We start from the raw sequence: 18618 nt of genomic DNA on the forward strand, positions 1-18618 counted from the left end.
TCCATTGCACACCGCTCCTCCTCCTTTGCTGTCACGTCCCTGCTTGTTTTCATGCCTCTAATTTGTCATTCCCAAGCAGGCTGAGAACGTTAGAGAGTGGGGGCTTTTTGATTTGGCCCATCTATTTTCACCCCAAAGCGTTTCTGCCATCATTGTTTCCTCTGAAAAATCCCACCTCACTCGCTTCCATGCGGCAAACGAAGCCGGATCTGGCTGCACCGGCTCATGCTGCTCTGATCAACCAGCTGTGAGAAAGCATCATCTAGAAGCAAACTACTTTGCTGTAACAGAGACAGCTGGAGATAGTCAAGAGGAAAAAGTCTGGCTGCCTTTGCTGCCCCAGAGTTTGCTTCCGTGATGTACAGCATCAGGTCACTGGTCTGGGAAAGGGCCCAAGTCCCAGCAGAATGATATTTCTGCTACCAAGATTAAAAGATAAAAAAATCATTCCTGGAATTATTTTTTCTTTTGTCTACCTAATTCTGTTTCACTCTTTTTAGTCTATTAATATGCCCCATCTAGATACAGACTGTTCCCATCTTACTAGATTCCCTGATTTCCTTTTCCCACAGTTCGGGATGGGAGGTGAATAATTTGACTTTGCAACACATGCTTGTGCTGTTACAGACCCTCATCCTATAAACACTCATGGGAACTTGAGTTTAAGTAAGTATTTGAGGCAAGAATTGAAGCAGAAATCAATATAGTCTTAATGACAGTCTTTATCCCTCTTACTTAGCCTAAAACAAGCAAGGAGGTTAAAGTGACTCTAACTGTAACATGCATTTTCTACTAGCTTTGCAACACGTAATCTCACAGGTTTCCTGAATAAATTAAAAAACTTGAGTGACATTTTATAGGGGATTCTTTGGTAAAAATACATGGGTGTTCCTTTGAAAATGTGACACTTGATACGTCAACTTCCATGATTCTAAGAAACAGCAAATGCCTTAGGTCCTAGGATATGAATAAACTATTTCCATAAATTAAAAACAAACAGACTGGATCAAATCCTGAATAGATTTCTGAGGCTGAAATCAGTGCTTGAGAAATGGTCTAAAATTCCACGATCATTCACCAAATGGCTGGAGCTTCAAACATCTGGAATTTAAAACTTTTAACGTCTCTTCTCCATAAATTTTAGCCACCTCAAGGTCTTTCCGCCACAACTACAACTTTCCTGACATGTTTTAGTGCTTGAGGTTAAAAAATCACACTTTACCTCAGCTCTGTCAGGGTCAGATTTGTGGAGGGTAATTCTGTTGGACAAGATATCTTTGAGATTGCTTAAAAATCTGTCACTTGGGGGAAGAAATAAGACTTTTCCACAGTCCCTTTGAAGAAGAAGCTATTCAAGTGAACAAAAAGGGCTGGCTCAGCTTGCAACAGGAGAAAGAAAAAGTGAAGCTAAATTACCTAAACAGCATCTCAGCTCTTTGCAATATGGCATTGTTTTGCAGCCAGATTAAGTGAGTAGATTAGAGTCCTTGCCAGGGTTAAGACCAGTCACATCAAGACTTCAGCAAAAATTAGTGGGTAAGCCAATTTTCCCAGAAATCTCCAAAGACTAGCTTTAGGAATGATGGTTTTTCCATTCTACTTAGCACTCCACGGCACAGTTTCACAAAGCTTTTCAGTCATTCCAACATCCAGCTTTAATGGGTGGTATTTCCTATTTTGACTGGTACAGAGCTCATCTATACATTTATTAACGTGTGCAGAAGGTCTTTTGCCAAAACCTTCTTTTCTCTCACTCTCCCTTCATGAAGTTTAATGGATAGAAGAAATGTCCCTGCTCCCATGTCATGGTCCATATGCCATCTTTGCTTTTTTTCTGCATTTTGTGTGTTTCTCTCGTGAAGCTGCAGCCTGCTTAAATTAAAGCAAGAAGGTGAACTATTGGCATCCTAGTTCACGGTTCAAACACCTGAGTTCTTAGAATAAAAAAAAAAAAAAAAAAGCCCAGCCCCTAAGGAACAGGATTGCTCTTAATGTAGCTGAGTTCCAAGAAAAACTTGAGGTGTGGTCTTTCGGAGAGAAACATTCCAAAATTATTGCCTCTGAGTCTGGTAGGGTCATATTAAGAGCTGCCATAAAATCCGTTTGTGTTGGTGGAGAGATACCCAGTAACTTGTGCTTCCAGCATGTCTTGCAGATGGGACAAGCCCAGAGATGTCCCTTATGCTTATTGAAATCAACTTTTTTAGAAAAGAAAAATCTTGGTTATCGCTTGGCTGCGTGGAGTTTCTTTAAACTCTCCCTTCTCTTTGCCATGGTGTGGGATGCTCGCGGGCTGCAGCTGTTTGTGTCTTTGCACTCTTGTGGCCCTCTTACGCTTTCTCGTCTCAGAAGGTGGACTATCCCAAGCAGATGCATGCTGTCGAGAAGAATGACAACTCTGTGGCAGAAGACCAACAGCCCTGGGCTGAAGAGCAACAGCCTCGCTGTTTGTTTATTTGGTTCTGGCATGTCAATGAAGACGTATCAGATCTTGCTCCTACCCATTGTGTTCCTCCCTGGCCTTGGCCCGGGCGAGAGCTTGCATGCATTGTACACGATGGCCCAAGCCAGGAGGTTTCAGGGAAGTTCCCCGCGTGTGTTCTCAACTCGGAGAGATCCTCAGCTGCTTCTGAAGTCCTTGTGAAGTTGTGATGTTAACCTCGATGTCCTGGCCAAATTCCAATGTAAGTAATTACAAACTGCCTATCTTATTTCAGCCTCCTATGTCAACTACATGGAGTATACTTTGGCTCTGACATTTTTTTCTCCATTTTTCTGTCCTAAACAGTTGCATAGCACTGCTTTGTGGAATTACCCTTCTTCTGCCTATGGTGGTTGTCCAGTGATGCAAAATTTGCCCCACAAAGAAACAAAGAACAAACATCTCCCCAAATTCTCACTGTATATAATGCTCTTCAGACAGTGAAGACATGACTTCTCCACTAGTTCTCTGCCTCCTGACAGAGGGTGGATGGGACAGGGAAGTTGGCTGCCCTGTTCCAACTATTTTCGGTTGATGGATGGCTCTGTAATGCTGTTAGCAACAGCGATCATTCAGAGCCCTCCCAAGAGTACATTACAGCACATAGCTGCCTCCAAATCAGGGCCCTGCAATCAGCCTCCTGCCACCAGATAACCGACACAAGATAAAATCTCTCCCCTACCCAAAGGTGAATCACAATGTTTGTGATGCTCACCAAGTCCCTGGGAGGAAGGGTGCAAGAGGATATCGCAGATATAGGTTATGTTTTATTTCCAGCTGCCGTTCAGCTAACGTCCACAGTCGTGCACAGCAATGAGGCAAAGGAGGTAAGCTGTCTTCCGAATAGCCAAAAACATTGGAATAAATACCCCTTCTCATTAAAAAAGAAACTTTCCACAACCCTTTCTGCTCTGCCAAGCCAACTCTGCCTTCCCTGCCACAAACCGGCCTGTCAATCTGCCTTATCACACCCTGATCGTGAAGTGCTCTCCGCTCCAGATTTCCCCCAGGTTTTAACATCTCTGACCCTTGGCCAGACAGTACAGGAAACGCGTAATAAAAAAGTTACTAGAACCACTCAGCACAGTAAATGTGGGGACATTTGTGCACCCTGAGAAAAACCACAGGCTCAGCTGCCTAAAGCCAAGACATTTACTCACCTTCAGATATTTATTATTCCTTTCTTCCAACCTGCTTCCTCACTGCCATCTGTCTCCGAAGCACGAGGAATGCATTCCAGATTATCCCTGATGCTTAAAATGTGGAAAGATAATGATACAAATGGCAAACTGTCTGCTCAGAGGTCATGGGCTTTTCTGCACATCTCTGCTGGCCACCTAACCTCTCTGCCTCCCACGCACTCCCAATTTTGTAGCATTTCCATAAGGTTTCTTTAAAAATAAGGGGATGCTACCTCAAACCCATCTCTAGTAAAAAAACAAACCCCATCTTTATGTTATTATAGCAGGAGGGCTAGAGGTAGGTGATGTGGCAGGATTCAGTGATGCTTGGGGATTTGTGCCTGCAAATGTGATGCAGGGGATCTGCCCTGTTATGACAACCTATATCGAAGTACATCAACATCCCTGAGAGGTTTCTGCGACTGTAGATCTTGTTTCTACTTCATTCACTTCCGCTCAGCTTTTTTTTTCCTGATTGATGTGAATCAGATAGGCTGATACAGTCTTAGGCATGAGAGCCGGTTGCAGAAAGGGTGAATTTCTACTTCCAGTTTAGTCTCATCTTGAAAACTCAGCCTGAGCGATTGCAGCTGCAGAGTTGAACGTACCTAATTCAGGTGTGAAAATAAGGCAAATACACATGCACAAATACATAAATGATGAATAAATGGTTTTCCAGCTAGGACAGGCAGCTGTAGTCTTTTGGGGAAGAAAAGTTTTCCTCTGATCCACCTTGCCTTATTTTGACCCGCTGTACCTTGACAGCATTCCATCAGTGGGAGATCCTAGAGCCAGAGCAGGCTGACATATTAATGTCTCTATAGCTTCAGCATTGGAGGGACAAATCTTCCAACCATGGCCTTTAATGCAATTACTTGTTATTGTCATGTAAGGCAGTATTCGAAGTAGTAAGTGACTGACTGTGTTTTGTTACAGAGGAAATAAGGAGTCCGAATCTTTCCTCTCCCACACGCAGGCACTCCCACCCTGTCTCCCCACTACGCTGTAGAGGCACTAAAGGCCATACAAGTGAAATCTTACCCTGAACCTGCTTCCTTTTTCCACTGCCATGTGATTTGCCACATCAATGCAGCTCCCACCCTAGGATCTGGAAATTCTGTATCCCTTTTCAGAGATGGCCCTTTGATTTTTCTTGGACCCGGCTGTGTTTTTAAGCCTTTCTAAGATAGCTGCACAGGAGCAGGAAATTCTGTAGACCCCACTCTGTCTCAGGAAGAGGAGATGGAGCCAAACTCCTGTTAGCTCTTCCTTTTCATTTGTGACCGTTTGGAAGGAAAAAAAAAATCATCAGACACAAAAGAGTGCCAGGCACAGGCATTTTCATTTAACTTCTTTATTGCTTTTCCCTTTCTTATACTGTTCAGCACAAAATGTCTCCACGCATGGTCCGTGCCCAGGTCAATAGCCGCTGATAGGCAGGCAGAGGGTATCTCTCTGCAGAGCGATCTGTGGGAAAGCAGAGCAATTGTTAGTTCTAGACGAGTTTTCAGCTTCAATGCATGAATCAAATACCTGAAGCAAATTATTATGTGCAGCTGTGAAAATTGTGATCCTGAAACCTGATTACAATCCCCCCCCTCCCTCTAAAGGTCAGTGACAATATACAAAAGACCTTCCCTTCTCCAATGTAAATATTTCATGAAACAAAGATGACTTTCTCTATAAGCTTTGTGTTTCTCAGGGAAGGAGGCTGGACAGTGCCAGCAGAGTTCAGAGCTCACGGGAGGTCAGGATGGAGACGCGCTGTTCTCTTGGCGATTGGTCACTGATTTCTGGAAATGTTTTTTTCCCTTGGCTGCTTGTCTCCCTCACCTCACTAACCATTTCAAGACAACTGGTGCTAATCCCTAAAGGACTGAGTTCTGTTTTGTTTTCTAACAAGCAAACTTTTAATTTGACCATGACCCCCTCCACATCCATTTTCCGTGCAGTGAAAGCCACATAACCCTCTACCTTCAGAGATTTTTCACTTGCCTGTAAACAAGCACTGGTTTTTCCCTACACAAAGTACGTTGCAATGACATACATGCAGAACACAGAGACCTCCTGCTCATTGTTTAACAACAGCGCATACTTCAGCAGCGTAGCGCTGGTTAAACTTTCATGCTCCAGCCAACAACCCATTACAGAGGATGCGATCTGAACCAGATGGGCCCAGGTCATAATACTTAAGGTCCCTCATGGTGAGATCCAACCTTAGGTTGCGTCTGAAGTCTTACTTATCCATTTGCTGGAGTGAACGGATCTACTTGTTGGAGTAGAAGCGATTCACACAAGTAAAGTATTACAGAATTAGCTTTTAAAACATGTGTGGAGCTATAAACTGCACTAGATGCAAATGCTTTCCGTATGCAGGACACCTGCTGCTGCTGGGCTTTCCAGGCGGTCTTTGCTGATAAAATGTCAGCTTGGGCTTCTGGGCGGGCTGCTCCACCGGCAGGCTGGAGACCTGGGTTCAACCTTTGGCATGGCGCTTGGGTACCTTAGAGAACAGCGGTCTGTAAAGACAGGAGTGGCAGATGAAAACACGAAAAGCATGGTAGAGGGGGACCTACTGGGGAATACACAGGGATGTTTTGTGTGTTGTCCCTGCTCGGAGGGAGCACAGCCTTCCTTTGAGCCATCTGCCCCATGGTTCCCACCAGCCGTGGGACACAACGGGAATGTAGCGGGAGACAAGGCCAGCATGGGATAGCCTGGGTGGACATCTGCAGGACCTTAATTTGAGGAGTCTGACAGTACACAGAGATCAGCCGTGGAACACGTAGGTAGTAAAGCAGCATGATTAAACGGGGAGGCGTGGTACCACCTCCACTGCCCTCAGGGTTTTCTTGTTACAGGATGAAAGCCCCAAAGCTGCTTGTGAACTTGGGCCTTTGGATTGGCAATTTGCTGGGCTCTCTGCCAAGCCACGAAGCCAGATGTTCCTGACGTCGTTTGAAAACCACTGTCTCAGTCAGTAAACATCACATCAGTCCAAGCTCAAACCTGATTAAAGGAAACTTTGGATTTTCCACTTAATGAAGAAGGGGTGAAAGGTAGGAATGTAAAAGAGATTGCTCTTAGCCAAGAATGAATCAAGAAAGTCAGTGTCTTTATTTGACTGACTACAACTACTGTGTAACTTCAGACTTGGTGCAACTTCAGTGTAACGCAGTCACTGGCAAGTGTAAAAAATGTTGGGTTGCAGTCAGAGGATCTTCCCAGAGTTCTTCTGGTTCTTGAGGCTTATAAATACTCACATTTCTTAAGTTAAGAAACCTGGGCTGGAAAATTGCACCAGAACAAGCTGTCTGTGGGAAATTCCTACTCCTTATTGCTTCCATTCCTGATGCTACAAAGATAACTGCCTTCTTCATTGTGGTGCGACGTCTACTTGAGTCCAAAGACGTGCCAAAGAAAGGCATCCAAGTATTTTAGAAGGACAGAAAGATTAACTGCTGCTTCTCTTTTGAAAACCTAAATAAACCTACAGGCAGCTCTTGTTGGGTTTTCCCCCCCTCCAACTCTTCACCCTCTGCCTGTATCAGAATGACAGGCGCTGGACAGCCTTTCGTGACAGCATGGCTTTGAGATGATGTTGTTGAGGCAGGCTCTAATTTGTGGCTTTTCTCCCCTTATTACACAAAATCTTCTGAAGATGCTGCCTGAGAGGACATCCGTGTATGCATATTCATGAAACACTCCCAGCAGCAGTAAATGAGTGTTTGCAAATAGTATAGATTCAAGCTGATCTGAGCCACTTTCTGCAATGATATCACAAGTTTTAAGTTCCTAAAGGACATTTTTTGTGTCGTTTTAAAGTGTATTTACAAATATATCCTACACTTGGCAGTCTCTATTCCTGAAAGACCATCAAGAGAGCTTTCCAGCTTTTTACTGGGATGACAGCAAGTGGAGGGGAATTGGATTATTAATGTAATATCACACCAACTGTCTGGATGGACTTGCTGTGTGATAAGACGTAGGGCTTGGATGCAGATTTATGGTAACTGATCCCAGAGCTTGAATTGGGTCCAGCATGTCCAGCAAATTTAATACATCTCACCCCAAGAGGTCTGCAAAAATGGCTAGGAGAAGGCAAGCTTACATGTCAGCCCAATATCGCTGCACTGCCTACCCTCCTGGCAGTGCCTTGCCTTTTTGGTTTTGTTAAAAGTTAAACTTAAAAACCTGCATGTTTTTGTTCAGTGCAAATTGCCATGAGCATAAAGTAAAAACAGAAGATCTGAATTTTCATGTGTGCTTAGCCCAGCTTGCACACTCAGATGAGATTTCAGTTAGTGCATGCTTGGTTACACGCTGGACAACAATTGTTTGATGACAGCTTGGTCCGTATTGAAAGAGCTTCAGTATTTGATCGGCAAAGCAAGGAAGGGAGTAGCTGGGAAGGACACTGCTTCCATTTGCTCTGTTCAGCTGAAATATCAACCCCTCTCTCCTGGTTTTCCCTTAGCCATGAGCAGTAAGACATGACACGATGATTAACTGGCTTTTAATGCACGCCTCAGGTGCAAAGGGGAATGACTTCAACCACCTGAGGAGTGCATTAATGTCTGGTAATAAACTGATAGGGGAACTCTCCCCCAGGAGGGCTGAGAGGGGTGGGGAAAAGGAGAAATATCATTGCGAAGTGCTGCAGGGGCTCAGGAGTCACGCAGGAGCTGAGGAGCCCTATAGAAAATACTCATCGTTTTCCACCAAGCTGCTGTGGGTCAGGAGAGGCTGCTGGGATGTGAAAGGAAGGCAGATCACGGGGTCCTGCCCGCCTCGCTGTACAAAACCAAAGGGGATATGAAGCCTTGAAGCCCTTGGTGCAGAGCCCCAGTGCTCTACCTCGGGTTGTGACAGCTGAGGAGGTGGTTCTCAGCTGAAAGGTTATCTGCTGGGATAACTGGGAGAGCGGTGGCTGCTGCTCTAGCACCTCCACCTGCACAGACCAGACTGTGGAGTATCTCCTGTGGTGGTGAAACTGATTTGAGAAGTTCCCACCGAAATCTTTATTTACATGGCTCTAAGGGGGGCTGTGCTGCAAAGGGAGCTCTGGAATCATCCAGGCCAAAACCAAAGCTCAGAAGACTCTCTTAAACCCAGATCTTCTCACTGACGTTTCTCTGCAAGTGGTACCACTGAGGACAACGTGTGTGGTACCTCACTTGTAGGCAGGTACCAAATTCTTTTTTTTTTTTTTTTTCATTTCCACTGAAAAGTGTAGGAGCTGGGAAGAGAGAAGCTGGGGATTACAGCTATTTAGGTTTTCTTTCTTTATAGAGGCAGGTCGTTGTATAGATTTGTGCTAGAAATGGATCTTCAAAGAGTTGACTTGGCAGGAGGCAGGGAATGGGGAGCAGGAGCGGGACGGACAGCGTGGCAAGGGCTCGGAAAGAGCCAGCAGCCGGACTCGTCCTCGCCACCAGGGAAATCCCAATGCCTGATTGCAGTTTGCCTGCGAAAGCGCAGCCAAAATCACATCTGAAGATGGTCTTAAAGTATTAAAAAATGTAAGCAATTGCCAGCCGTTTTCAAGGTTGGAGTGATGGCCAAGCGCACATGACTGTGTATTTGCACAACTGTGCAGGCTGGGTTAGTTATTGTTATGGGGAAAAATCCATTATCTTGTTATTTTTACTTTTAAAAATTTTCTTCCCTTGGAGGGAAACTTCTCCGATACGAGAAACCCAGAAATGGAGATATTAGGTAAATTACTGAGTATAAAAGTGAGGTGTCGGTAACTTTATCAAATCTCGTGGAAGCTGTAGGCAATTCCAGGGTGAGAATTCACACCCCTAATGTCAGATAGCCCAATGCCATATGTGAGCCCATGCTGATATGTATTAACTGCTTTAACAGTGGAGCATGGATATAATTTATCTCACTTTCATTTTACTGCATGCAAGGGGAAAAATGTTCTGGGCCCTAAGCGAAGTAGTAAAGCAGATGAAATCGGATCAACTACTTGGTGAGAGTTAAAAACGACTGTAGGAACATTCAGAGGCATTCAACAAACCATTAAATGCTTTTGTTCCTGGCAGCCCATAATGGCCAACCCCATAGTAGAGAAGTAATTTATTGAACTACTTTGTCCTCCACATGCACATGTGTGATGTAAACAGAGAGATAATAAACAGCAGCTGGGGATCCCTTTTTCATGCAAAAGGGAACTTGTTTGAAATTTTTCTTGCTCCCAACTGTAAAAATGTTTACTTTTTTCAGGCTAGGACAATAGCCTTCGTATCGCAAAACAACGTTAATCATCCTGAGTGACGGCACTGAGAGAGAGAGATGAAAAAAGGGTGGAAGCTTGAGCCATTTGTGATGGTTTAAACCAATCACTTGAAATCAGACAATGTCAGTTCAGTTTACTACACATTTTTATGTAAGTAGTCAACGCTGCTATTAACAGCTGGACTTCAAAGTTCAGAAGGAGCAGGAGTCTTGAGGTCTGTGCAATGTTACTTTTTTCCCCCTTCCCGTCCGTGTAGTCATTAACAAGAGTTGGTTTACATGAACATCAAGTGCTGATAAGGATGTCTGAGTATTGACACAGAAATTGCTCAGTAAAGAGAGCAATTTATAGGAAAGCCAAGTGTAAGACATTAGTCATGCACTATTAGGGGACAGCTAAGTTTTGCAGAAGGATCTTTTGAACTCGATTGGACTTGAACTTAATAAAAGCAAATTCCAAAGGAGAGGTTTGCTTTATGTTGGCCAAACATATTAAACCAATATTGCTCTGAAGGTAATAATAGCAATTCAATTAACCTAATTCTGCCTTCATTGGAAATACAATTATTCTGAACAATCAGAACTTAATTGCAAGCTTATAACTATTAAAGAAGGTTGAAGGTTGAAAGAGGGTTATTCTCTAATATTTTACTGCTGATAAATGAAAAATTGCAAAAGATTGCTGCTATTGCAGCAAAATAATTGAAGTGTAACCGTATTTATAACAGAATTTAATAGAAATAATAATATAAAAATAGAAATCATGTAATAATAAAAAAATTTTTTACTTTAATTGGCATCTTAAGGCAGAGAAGCCAATCCCAGGAACTGTGTCTGACTGATACTACCTGATTTCCACGGTGTTGGAAATCCCGTGGAAAATGTATTTTAAAATTATCTTCTACTGAGAAAAAAACAACATAGAATTAAAGTCACATGTAATACTGAGATTTAAAACAAGCTTAAATACTTTTCACAGAACACGCTATTAACTTGTAGAACTCATTGCCACAGGATTTTATAGAGACCAGAATTAGAAATTAATTTAAAACTAAGAAAAAACATCCATCAATGACTATTAAAGTCCAGATACAGACTCCAGAGCAGGAAACCCCATACCTGCTGACTGCCAGAAGTTGAAAAAGTCCAGAAGGGAAAGATCTTTTAATGTATCCTGCCCACTGCAATTTTGGTCCCTGGTAGAACTGGGGTGGCAGGACAGACAGACATTTCTTCTGGCCTGGAAAACCAGGTTACAATTTTTTATCACTTGATGAGCCTTTTCCAGGCGGTGAATAACAAGTGTGGAGTTTGTACATTAAATAGATGCAAGGGGGCTTCCCAGCATCCTGCGCTGCAGGCTAGACCAGTTTCTGTGATGACATTTATTCATGCAAAGAGCAAAATCAGCAGTGAGTGGTTTAAAAAGAAAAAAATATCTCTGGCTCCAAGCATGGACATGGGAACAGGGGTGAATTTTGGAATGTGAGGGACCTCACGCTGGGTACCACGGTGCTAGGATGCGGCTCGCCTGATGCTGCTCTGTGCGGGTGGTACCCAGGGATTGCTGCTGGTGGTGCTCCGCATCCCTGAGGTGCATCCGCACATGCAGGCTTGGATTTTCAGTGTGACAGCACCTGTTAATTGTCCAGTTAGGTATTACCTATTAAACATTTACTGCCTATTTCCTGTACATGTCTGGTGAGGCTAGCAGGAAATTTAGAACAAATTAAGCGGCAGCTGTAATCCCTCACACTTCCAACAGCCCCCGATATTATAAAATATTAGAAATTGATGTCACGAGCGACAGACGCTTTTAAGGCAGCAAACTTCCCCTGCGTCCCCAGCCTGGCCAGCCCAGGAGGTTAAATTACTCAGCTGGTATCTCTCCGCTTACGCTCCCTGTCTCTCCACCCACACTTTTGGTATGTTTGATGGGGCTCTTTCATCCCCCCCCACTGTTCCCACACAATTTCACATGTGGTCTGAGTGGGGCACTTCCTGCCGTTAAAAAAAGCAAAACCAAGACCCCTGCAGAAACAGCCTGCATGCAGAACACCCAAGTTGACAGAGTGTGAGAGAGAAGGACTAATCCATACCAGATGAGCAACAGCAATAGCCCTACTGAGCCAGGCCAAACACAGAGCAGAAGACAGAACAATCCTTTTCTTCCCCCTCCTCCCTGCTCCCTCTTCAAGTGGACACTTCAAAACACTAGGAAAATATTCCAAGGAGCATGCCCCTAACTTTAAACCGATATTGTTTGGGTTAAGTTGCCTACCATGCAATGTTCTTTCTTCACTTTCAAAATAAACCGTAGGAAGCATTAATGCAAATACTATATAAACACACATTCATTCCTACATTTTAAAATCTGCCCCAGCGCTCAGGCTTGAGTTGCTGTTTAATTTGATGCGAGAACCAGATGTATCTTGAAATTGCAGATCTTCACAACCTTCTTACATGTAAACAGGAGGAAATCTGATCCATATCTGAGACAGAGACCGCCAGAAAGCAGGCTATCGAACCCTACTGCCCATCCCTGGCTTTTGGATGTGCTTATCATTGGTTTTATTTCATCCTAACTTCGAGTTATCAGACCAAAGAAAGGAAGTGCACCGGAGTCATATTTTTTGGACGAAGCTCAGTAAGAGCTTTTGGAATTTTTTTCTGACAGCAGTTAATTAGTTGTGACCTGTTAAAGACTTTATTTTTTTAGTATCAGAAAAGGAGAATTAGAAGTTAACCCATGTTTTCAGTAAAAGAAAGGAAAAGGAGCAATCTGAAATTTAAAACTACTTGTGATGTGTTCTTTAATAATATTAAACAAGCTTTGAATAAATACAAATGCATAAAATGAATATATTTATGCACTGATATAATTATAATTATTCTAATATCAAATTAATCTTTCAACTGTCTTTCTAAAGAACGTTGTTCAGCCCAAAGTAATTTTTAGTTCATTGAAAACAAATCTGGTTTTGTCAAAACATTCTGGTTTTTAAAAATTAACTTTTTGCCTAAAATCTTCAAACTTGGACATTTTTTACAGCCCCAAAGTGTCATATTTTGGATATAAGACTTTATGATAAAAAAATTCACATACGCAGTGGAAAGTCATCATCGGAAATTTTTTTGGGAAAAGGCATCTTTTAATTGAAAGAAACATCTTGAAAAACTTCCACCACCTTCCCATAATATATTGTAAATCAAACGCTTAGTGGCCATTTGAAAATTCAGTTATTGACTTGCAGATTGAGGTGTAGTTTCAAACCTGTTCCTCCCCACAGGCCCAATGGATGAGCTGTTGCATCCCTCCTGGGTGCTGGTGCCCTGGGCCCTTGGGCACCAGGAGCTCCCCAGGACCTCAGAGGAGCATCTCAATGTCTCATCCCGACACCGCTGTGGTTATTAAGGAGCTGCTAATTGGCAATGTGGACCTCCACAGGATCTTTCCCTTTTTAAAGCCCCCACGTAAAGCAAATTCCAGTCTCTCCATACTAACGCACAGTGTAGAGAGAGTTTTGAAGGATGTACCACCCCACCATTTTCCTACGTTGAGCGTTGAAGGAAAAACCTGTTCCGCTTTGAAGAAAACGAGCCCCTATTTTTTGTAGTGGCTCAGGATTTCACCTCCCTCTTGGGTAAAATCCCAGCCTCCAGATGAGGCACTTATCTCTACATCCCTCATAGGTCCTTACTTCTACAGGGCTGAATATACTCTGATTACTCTTGGACATGCCAAAAATGATGCATTCCCGCAGTCGCCAGAAGGAGCTAAATAAAGCCTATTGGGTCACATATCCACTTCCATAAGAAGTGCCTGAATATATATTTACACAATACTGCACCCGATGACAGCTCCAGAGCTATTACACTCTAACAAGCAAACAGTTCACATTAAAGCTCGGCTTCGCTATACGTTCGTCACAACAGACACAGTAACGATCCAAATCCGCTTTCCCTTTCTCATCCCTTTTGTGCTTATGGCCAAAAGGAGTATGAAAATTCCCCAAAGGAAGATCAGAAGCAGAGGGAAACAGCATTAATCATGTGTAACGACGCCTGGGAGATGATGTCAGCACGCTCCCTCCTCCCTGCTCCCCACCACTTGACGAGGACGGGGATACACAAATCAAGCTCTTCGGCACTGTTGTAGCAACGTTCATGGCAGAGCAGCGATTTATTTCCTATTCTTGCTGTCTCGGTGTTGGCATCTCGTGACTTCTCAGAGCAACACGACGTCATCTCTCCTTTCCTCCCTATCGACCTTTCCTCCCTGCTTTGGACCCTGCTTTGGATGGGGGATGTCACATCCAGCCACGGGGACCACAGCTACTGGAATGCACTCGTTCAACCTGCCCATCAAAATCATGTCTATTGAACGGCAGGGGTTAATGAGGTCTGTCCAAAACAGGTGGCCTCTTTGGGTGACTCGGTCATCCAATTCTGGCTCATCCAGGGTTTGGAGGTGAGGGGAACAGCTGGGACAGGGAGATTAAACACAGGAATTGGAGAAGACGGGACTGGCCCCTGTATGAAGGAAAGCAATAGGTCTTCATTGATTTCAATTTTATACCCACAGAGAAACAGCGTGATTCCTTCTTTTCCCCATCACCATGATGGAATAGAAGTCATCCTCTTGATGCTGAAGCACTGCTTCAAGAAATGCTGTATTAAAAAGTATAGATATGCAGACACTTGCCTAATATTACTTCCCTGCGTAAATGTTCATTGTGGTTGCCCCAGAGAAAGTGCCTGGGTTTGAGAGGAAGGGGAGACGGTCCTGTACCTACTCTCCTTACAGAATTGATCTACATGGGGGAAAAGCTAGAAAATCTCAGTGGTTCCTCATCCTAGGAATAATGTCTCACGAGTAACGATGGCCACAAGACTGAAATTTCCAGGCAGGCATTATCACTGAAATTTCTCCACTTGTTATGAAGATGACTTGTTTCTAGATCTTCTCTTTCTCATCTCCTTTTTTTCCCCAAATGTGGGCATGCTCTTGCTCCTGAAAGCCCTGAAGACACAACTGTGGTCACTGGTGTGCTTCAGTATGTGATTCACCAAAACATGAGACATACGTATGGCCAGATCTTTCACCATAGATTTTGATGTATGAAGGTGCAAGTTTTGAGATTATTAAAGGATATAAATCGCTCACACAAAGGGGAGCAGGTTTGTACCCTGAAACTGGGGCACTAAAAAACTAGCCAGCTAAATATTACATATGTGCATACATACCTTGGGTCCCACTTCTCTTACCATTGTTTATTGTGCTATCCTACTTTTATGTAAAGAAGGAAAAAGTTCACTGGCAGTTGCTCTCTCCTATGAACAAAACCCCTATTCTACATTTTTAAAGCCTGCAGCTGAATAAACGAGAGAACCTGGCCTTTCTTTACAGGCAGGGGCTGTCAATATTATATGATGCTGGAGAAACACAGGGAGAAGTGAGGCAAGGAATGAAACACCAAGATTTTCTGTTTCAAATACCAAATGTCTGAAGCCAGTGTTAGGCTGTGCCAACACACTGAGGAATGAGTGAAATGTGAAACATGATCTCCCTAAGACGCTGGAAGACACAGAGGCTGGATTCTCAGAGTGTTGCTATTAAAAGCCCATTTGAAACTCTGGGTTCTCCTTTGGGAGGATAACAAGCAAAAAAGAGTTTGCTGGTAAAGATTATATTTAATTCCATGTTTAGGATGCCTGGGCAGAATATCAGGAACAACAATATATTCTTGGTGTTTCTCCCTTGTCGGCCTTTCTGCAAGATTTTGTTGTTGTTGTTGTTATTGGTTCCTGGGGCAGGGGGTTGCCTTTCTCCCTTGGGTGCATGAATGGCCGAAACGTCATTAGTTGCAATAATTAATCTTTGCTTCTGTGCAGTTTCGAGAAGCAGTGGCTTTATTGAATAGCCTTCTATTTAAATGTAAGCCAGATGCTGTTCTCGTAGCCATCACAAACACAAACTATTAGTTTTAGTTCAGGTCACGGCCAGTTTAGTTATTTGAACTTCTCTCAATAGTGGTGCCTCCCAGCTCTCTTGCTCTGCAAGGCTGGGGCACCGAGTCTAAATAAGGCAGAAGATGCTCGTTTTTAAAACTGAACTGTAAAGCCAGGGGAGAACCATGTTATTAAGACCAAGCAAAAGAGTTAAAATTTTCAATTCAGTCGTACCAAGATACTAGCGGTTTTTTAACTTCTCACGTTTTCTCTCAGCACCAGTGTTTACAGCACATTTGCATCCACAGTCAGGTGGAGCCAGTCTTTGTTTTGGATATTCCCTCTGAAGGCAGAACATTTTCTGGGAGCTGACTTACCCCACATGAGTGAAGCCCACTCAGCTAAGGACCTGGCAGATACTAAGCTGTATTTACACTCACATATCACATAGACACTGTTTATAATCCTTCTTACGGCTCCGTGTCTGACATGCACACCTGACTCTAATTAATAAAAACACTTTTGCTAGTCAAAGACCTGCCCCAGCAGCTCTGGATGGAGCTTGGTTTGTGGGGTGAAGACACCCAGTCTCTGCCATTCCTCTGAGACCTTAAATGAGAAGAAAACTTGGTCTTCAAAGAGCGACAGCTCCAGCCAGGTCCAGACAAGTGGTGGGTGATGTTTGCAGGACAATTGCCATGCAGTTGAGATCTACTCTCTGATGGTGGTATCCACAAAAAGTTCAGGGTCTGCTGGGCTGGAGCTGAGCACAACAACGCAGATTGAATGAAGCAGATGCCTTGTGTCCAGAACTCTATCCACAAGCCTTTCTTCATGTGTCTGGATATTGTCATGTAAGGAATGACGTGAAGGAACTTCTTCCTTGCATTTTGCCAATACCGGCTTGCAGCGAAGCAGCATGCACGGAGGATCTGGCTCTGGAATCGGTAGAGCTCGAAGCATGTACAATATTTTCCAATTTCCTGATGGGTTCCATGTAACGCAAACAGAGTTTAACTTTTTAACTAGATCATTAAAAGTTTTGGCAAGAAGGTGTCGGTCATGTCACTGAGCTGGTTGCTGCATCACTGTAATTGCTATTAATCAATAGCATCTTGGAGCTGTTTTGCTCAGCTAACAGGTTCCAAATGGCTTGATGCTGAAGTGAAAACAAAGAGACTTTTTTTTCCCTCCTCTTCTTTTCGCACTTTATACTGCACATTAAAAGTCTACTTTCTGGATCCTGATATCAGATAATCTGGGTATAATTAATGCCTGAGAACATTTGTCCCCTGCCTTACTTTTACAAGAAGGAAGTGTGATATCCAGATTCTTTCTGTTATTAGAATAAAAAAGAAAATATATTAAATTTTAAAGTCAATAATTGGTGTAGTAGTAGCTATATGGGTGTCAAATTCTATGAAGGATGGGAAGAAAAGGAAGCCCAGAGACTTTATCCCAAAAGCAGATCAAAATCCAAGTGTTCAAACAGTAACTTAATTACTGTAACCCATTATTGAGATGAAGTGATTTCATCCTTGCTGTCCCATGAAACAAGACTCCCAGCTACTGCATGGTGAGGAACAGATGGAGGGGTGTCAAGAATGATAAAAAGTTCCTGAGTATAAATGTAACAAATAGGTTAACAGAAAGGAATGGCGCCGTGCATATCATAAAACCCTGCTAGGCTTCTCATGTTCAGATAAATCTTGATTTTGTAACGGAATAACATCGGAGCCCCTTGCTTTGGGTTTCACAAGTGATTAGATCACTGATGTATGGGGCAGGGGATGGGAGAAGAGAGGAAGGGACATTACCGGGAGGCCTTAAATGACCTCTGCTAGCTGCTCTTTGACACGGTGAGAAAAGCCCGGCTAGGTGGTGCAGGACTGTTATTATTTCGTTGTTAATTTTCTGGTGGCCTTGGTCCAAAATGAGTTTAACTAGAAACAAAGTTGGTGAAGCCTGTGCAAGGAGACCCGATGGAGGGTCTAGAGGGGTGAAGAGCCCATCAGGAGAGTGGAGCAGCAGCTCTCCTCTGTTGGTTTTCCCCAAAATCATGCTGTCCACCTCCAGGCACGGCAGGGTGAGGGAAGGACTTTGGCAGACCCTGGGGGTGGTCTGCAGAAAGCTCAGGAGAGATGTTAAAGGTCCTCCAGTAGTGTGGTTGAACCCCAAAATGATTTCCACTTCGTTCCCGAGTGGGACAAACGGCAGCTTCCCACTTCCCTGGGATGGGGAGCACCATCCCGAGTTCAGCATTTGTAATACCATTCCTTCATTTTTACATCCCACTTTCATCCCCATTTTTTTTTTTTCATTGCATTGCAAGAGCGAAGCCTTTTCTCAAAAAAAAAAATCTCTTGAGATGGTGATATATAAACAAGTGAGAAAAACATTCAGCTACATTTTGGGCAAGGCACCCACCTATTCATCTTTCTTCGCACTGTTCCTTTTAACGCTGAAAATACCCCTGAGCTCTCGAAATCCTCAAGGTATATTGGCAACGCAGAGGTCAGTAACTTGATCTCAGCGCTAAAAAGACACTAACAGTTCTTGAGGGTAAAGGAAAGCTCGTTAATGATTTTAGCAGATGAACCAGAGGAGGGGGGAGGGTCAGCTGGTAAATCCCATACTACCCTACAAAAGATAACCTTTGACTTCTCCTGACTCTCTGAACTGCACTGCCAGCAAAACCCCGAGTCCTTGTGGGACCAATAAATCCTTGGGTGTTCATATCAGAGATCCTATATCCCG

At 43.5% G+C, this 18618-nt stretch overlaps 1 long non-coding RNA gene across 1 annotated transcript; it reads right to left on the reverse strand.

Moving 5' to 3' along the window:
* Positions 1-5001: 5001 nt before the first annotated feature.
* LOC138687080 (uncharacterized) lies at positions 5002-6177 on the reverse strand. The gene is made up of 2 exons (XR_011326414.1): positions 6045-6177; positions 5002-5130 (listed from the first exon to the last, which is right to left on the reverse strand). It is a non-coding gene; the product is annotated as an uncharacterized lncRNA (long non-coding RNA).
* Between the last annotated feature and the right edge of the window lie 12441 nt (positions 6178-18618).

The sequence above is a fragment of the Haliaeetus albicilla genome, chromosome 10, assembly GCF_947461875.1.
Source record: "Haliaeetus albicilla chromosome 10, bHalAlb1.1, whole genome shotgun sequence".
NCBI classification, from domain to species: Eukaryota; Metazoa; Chordata; class Aves; order Accipitriformes; family Accipitridae; genus Haliaeetus; species Haliaeetus albicilla.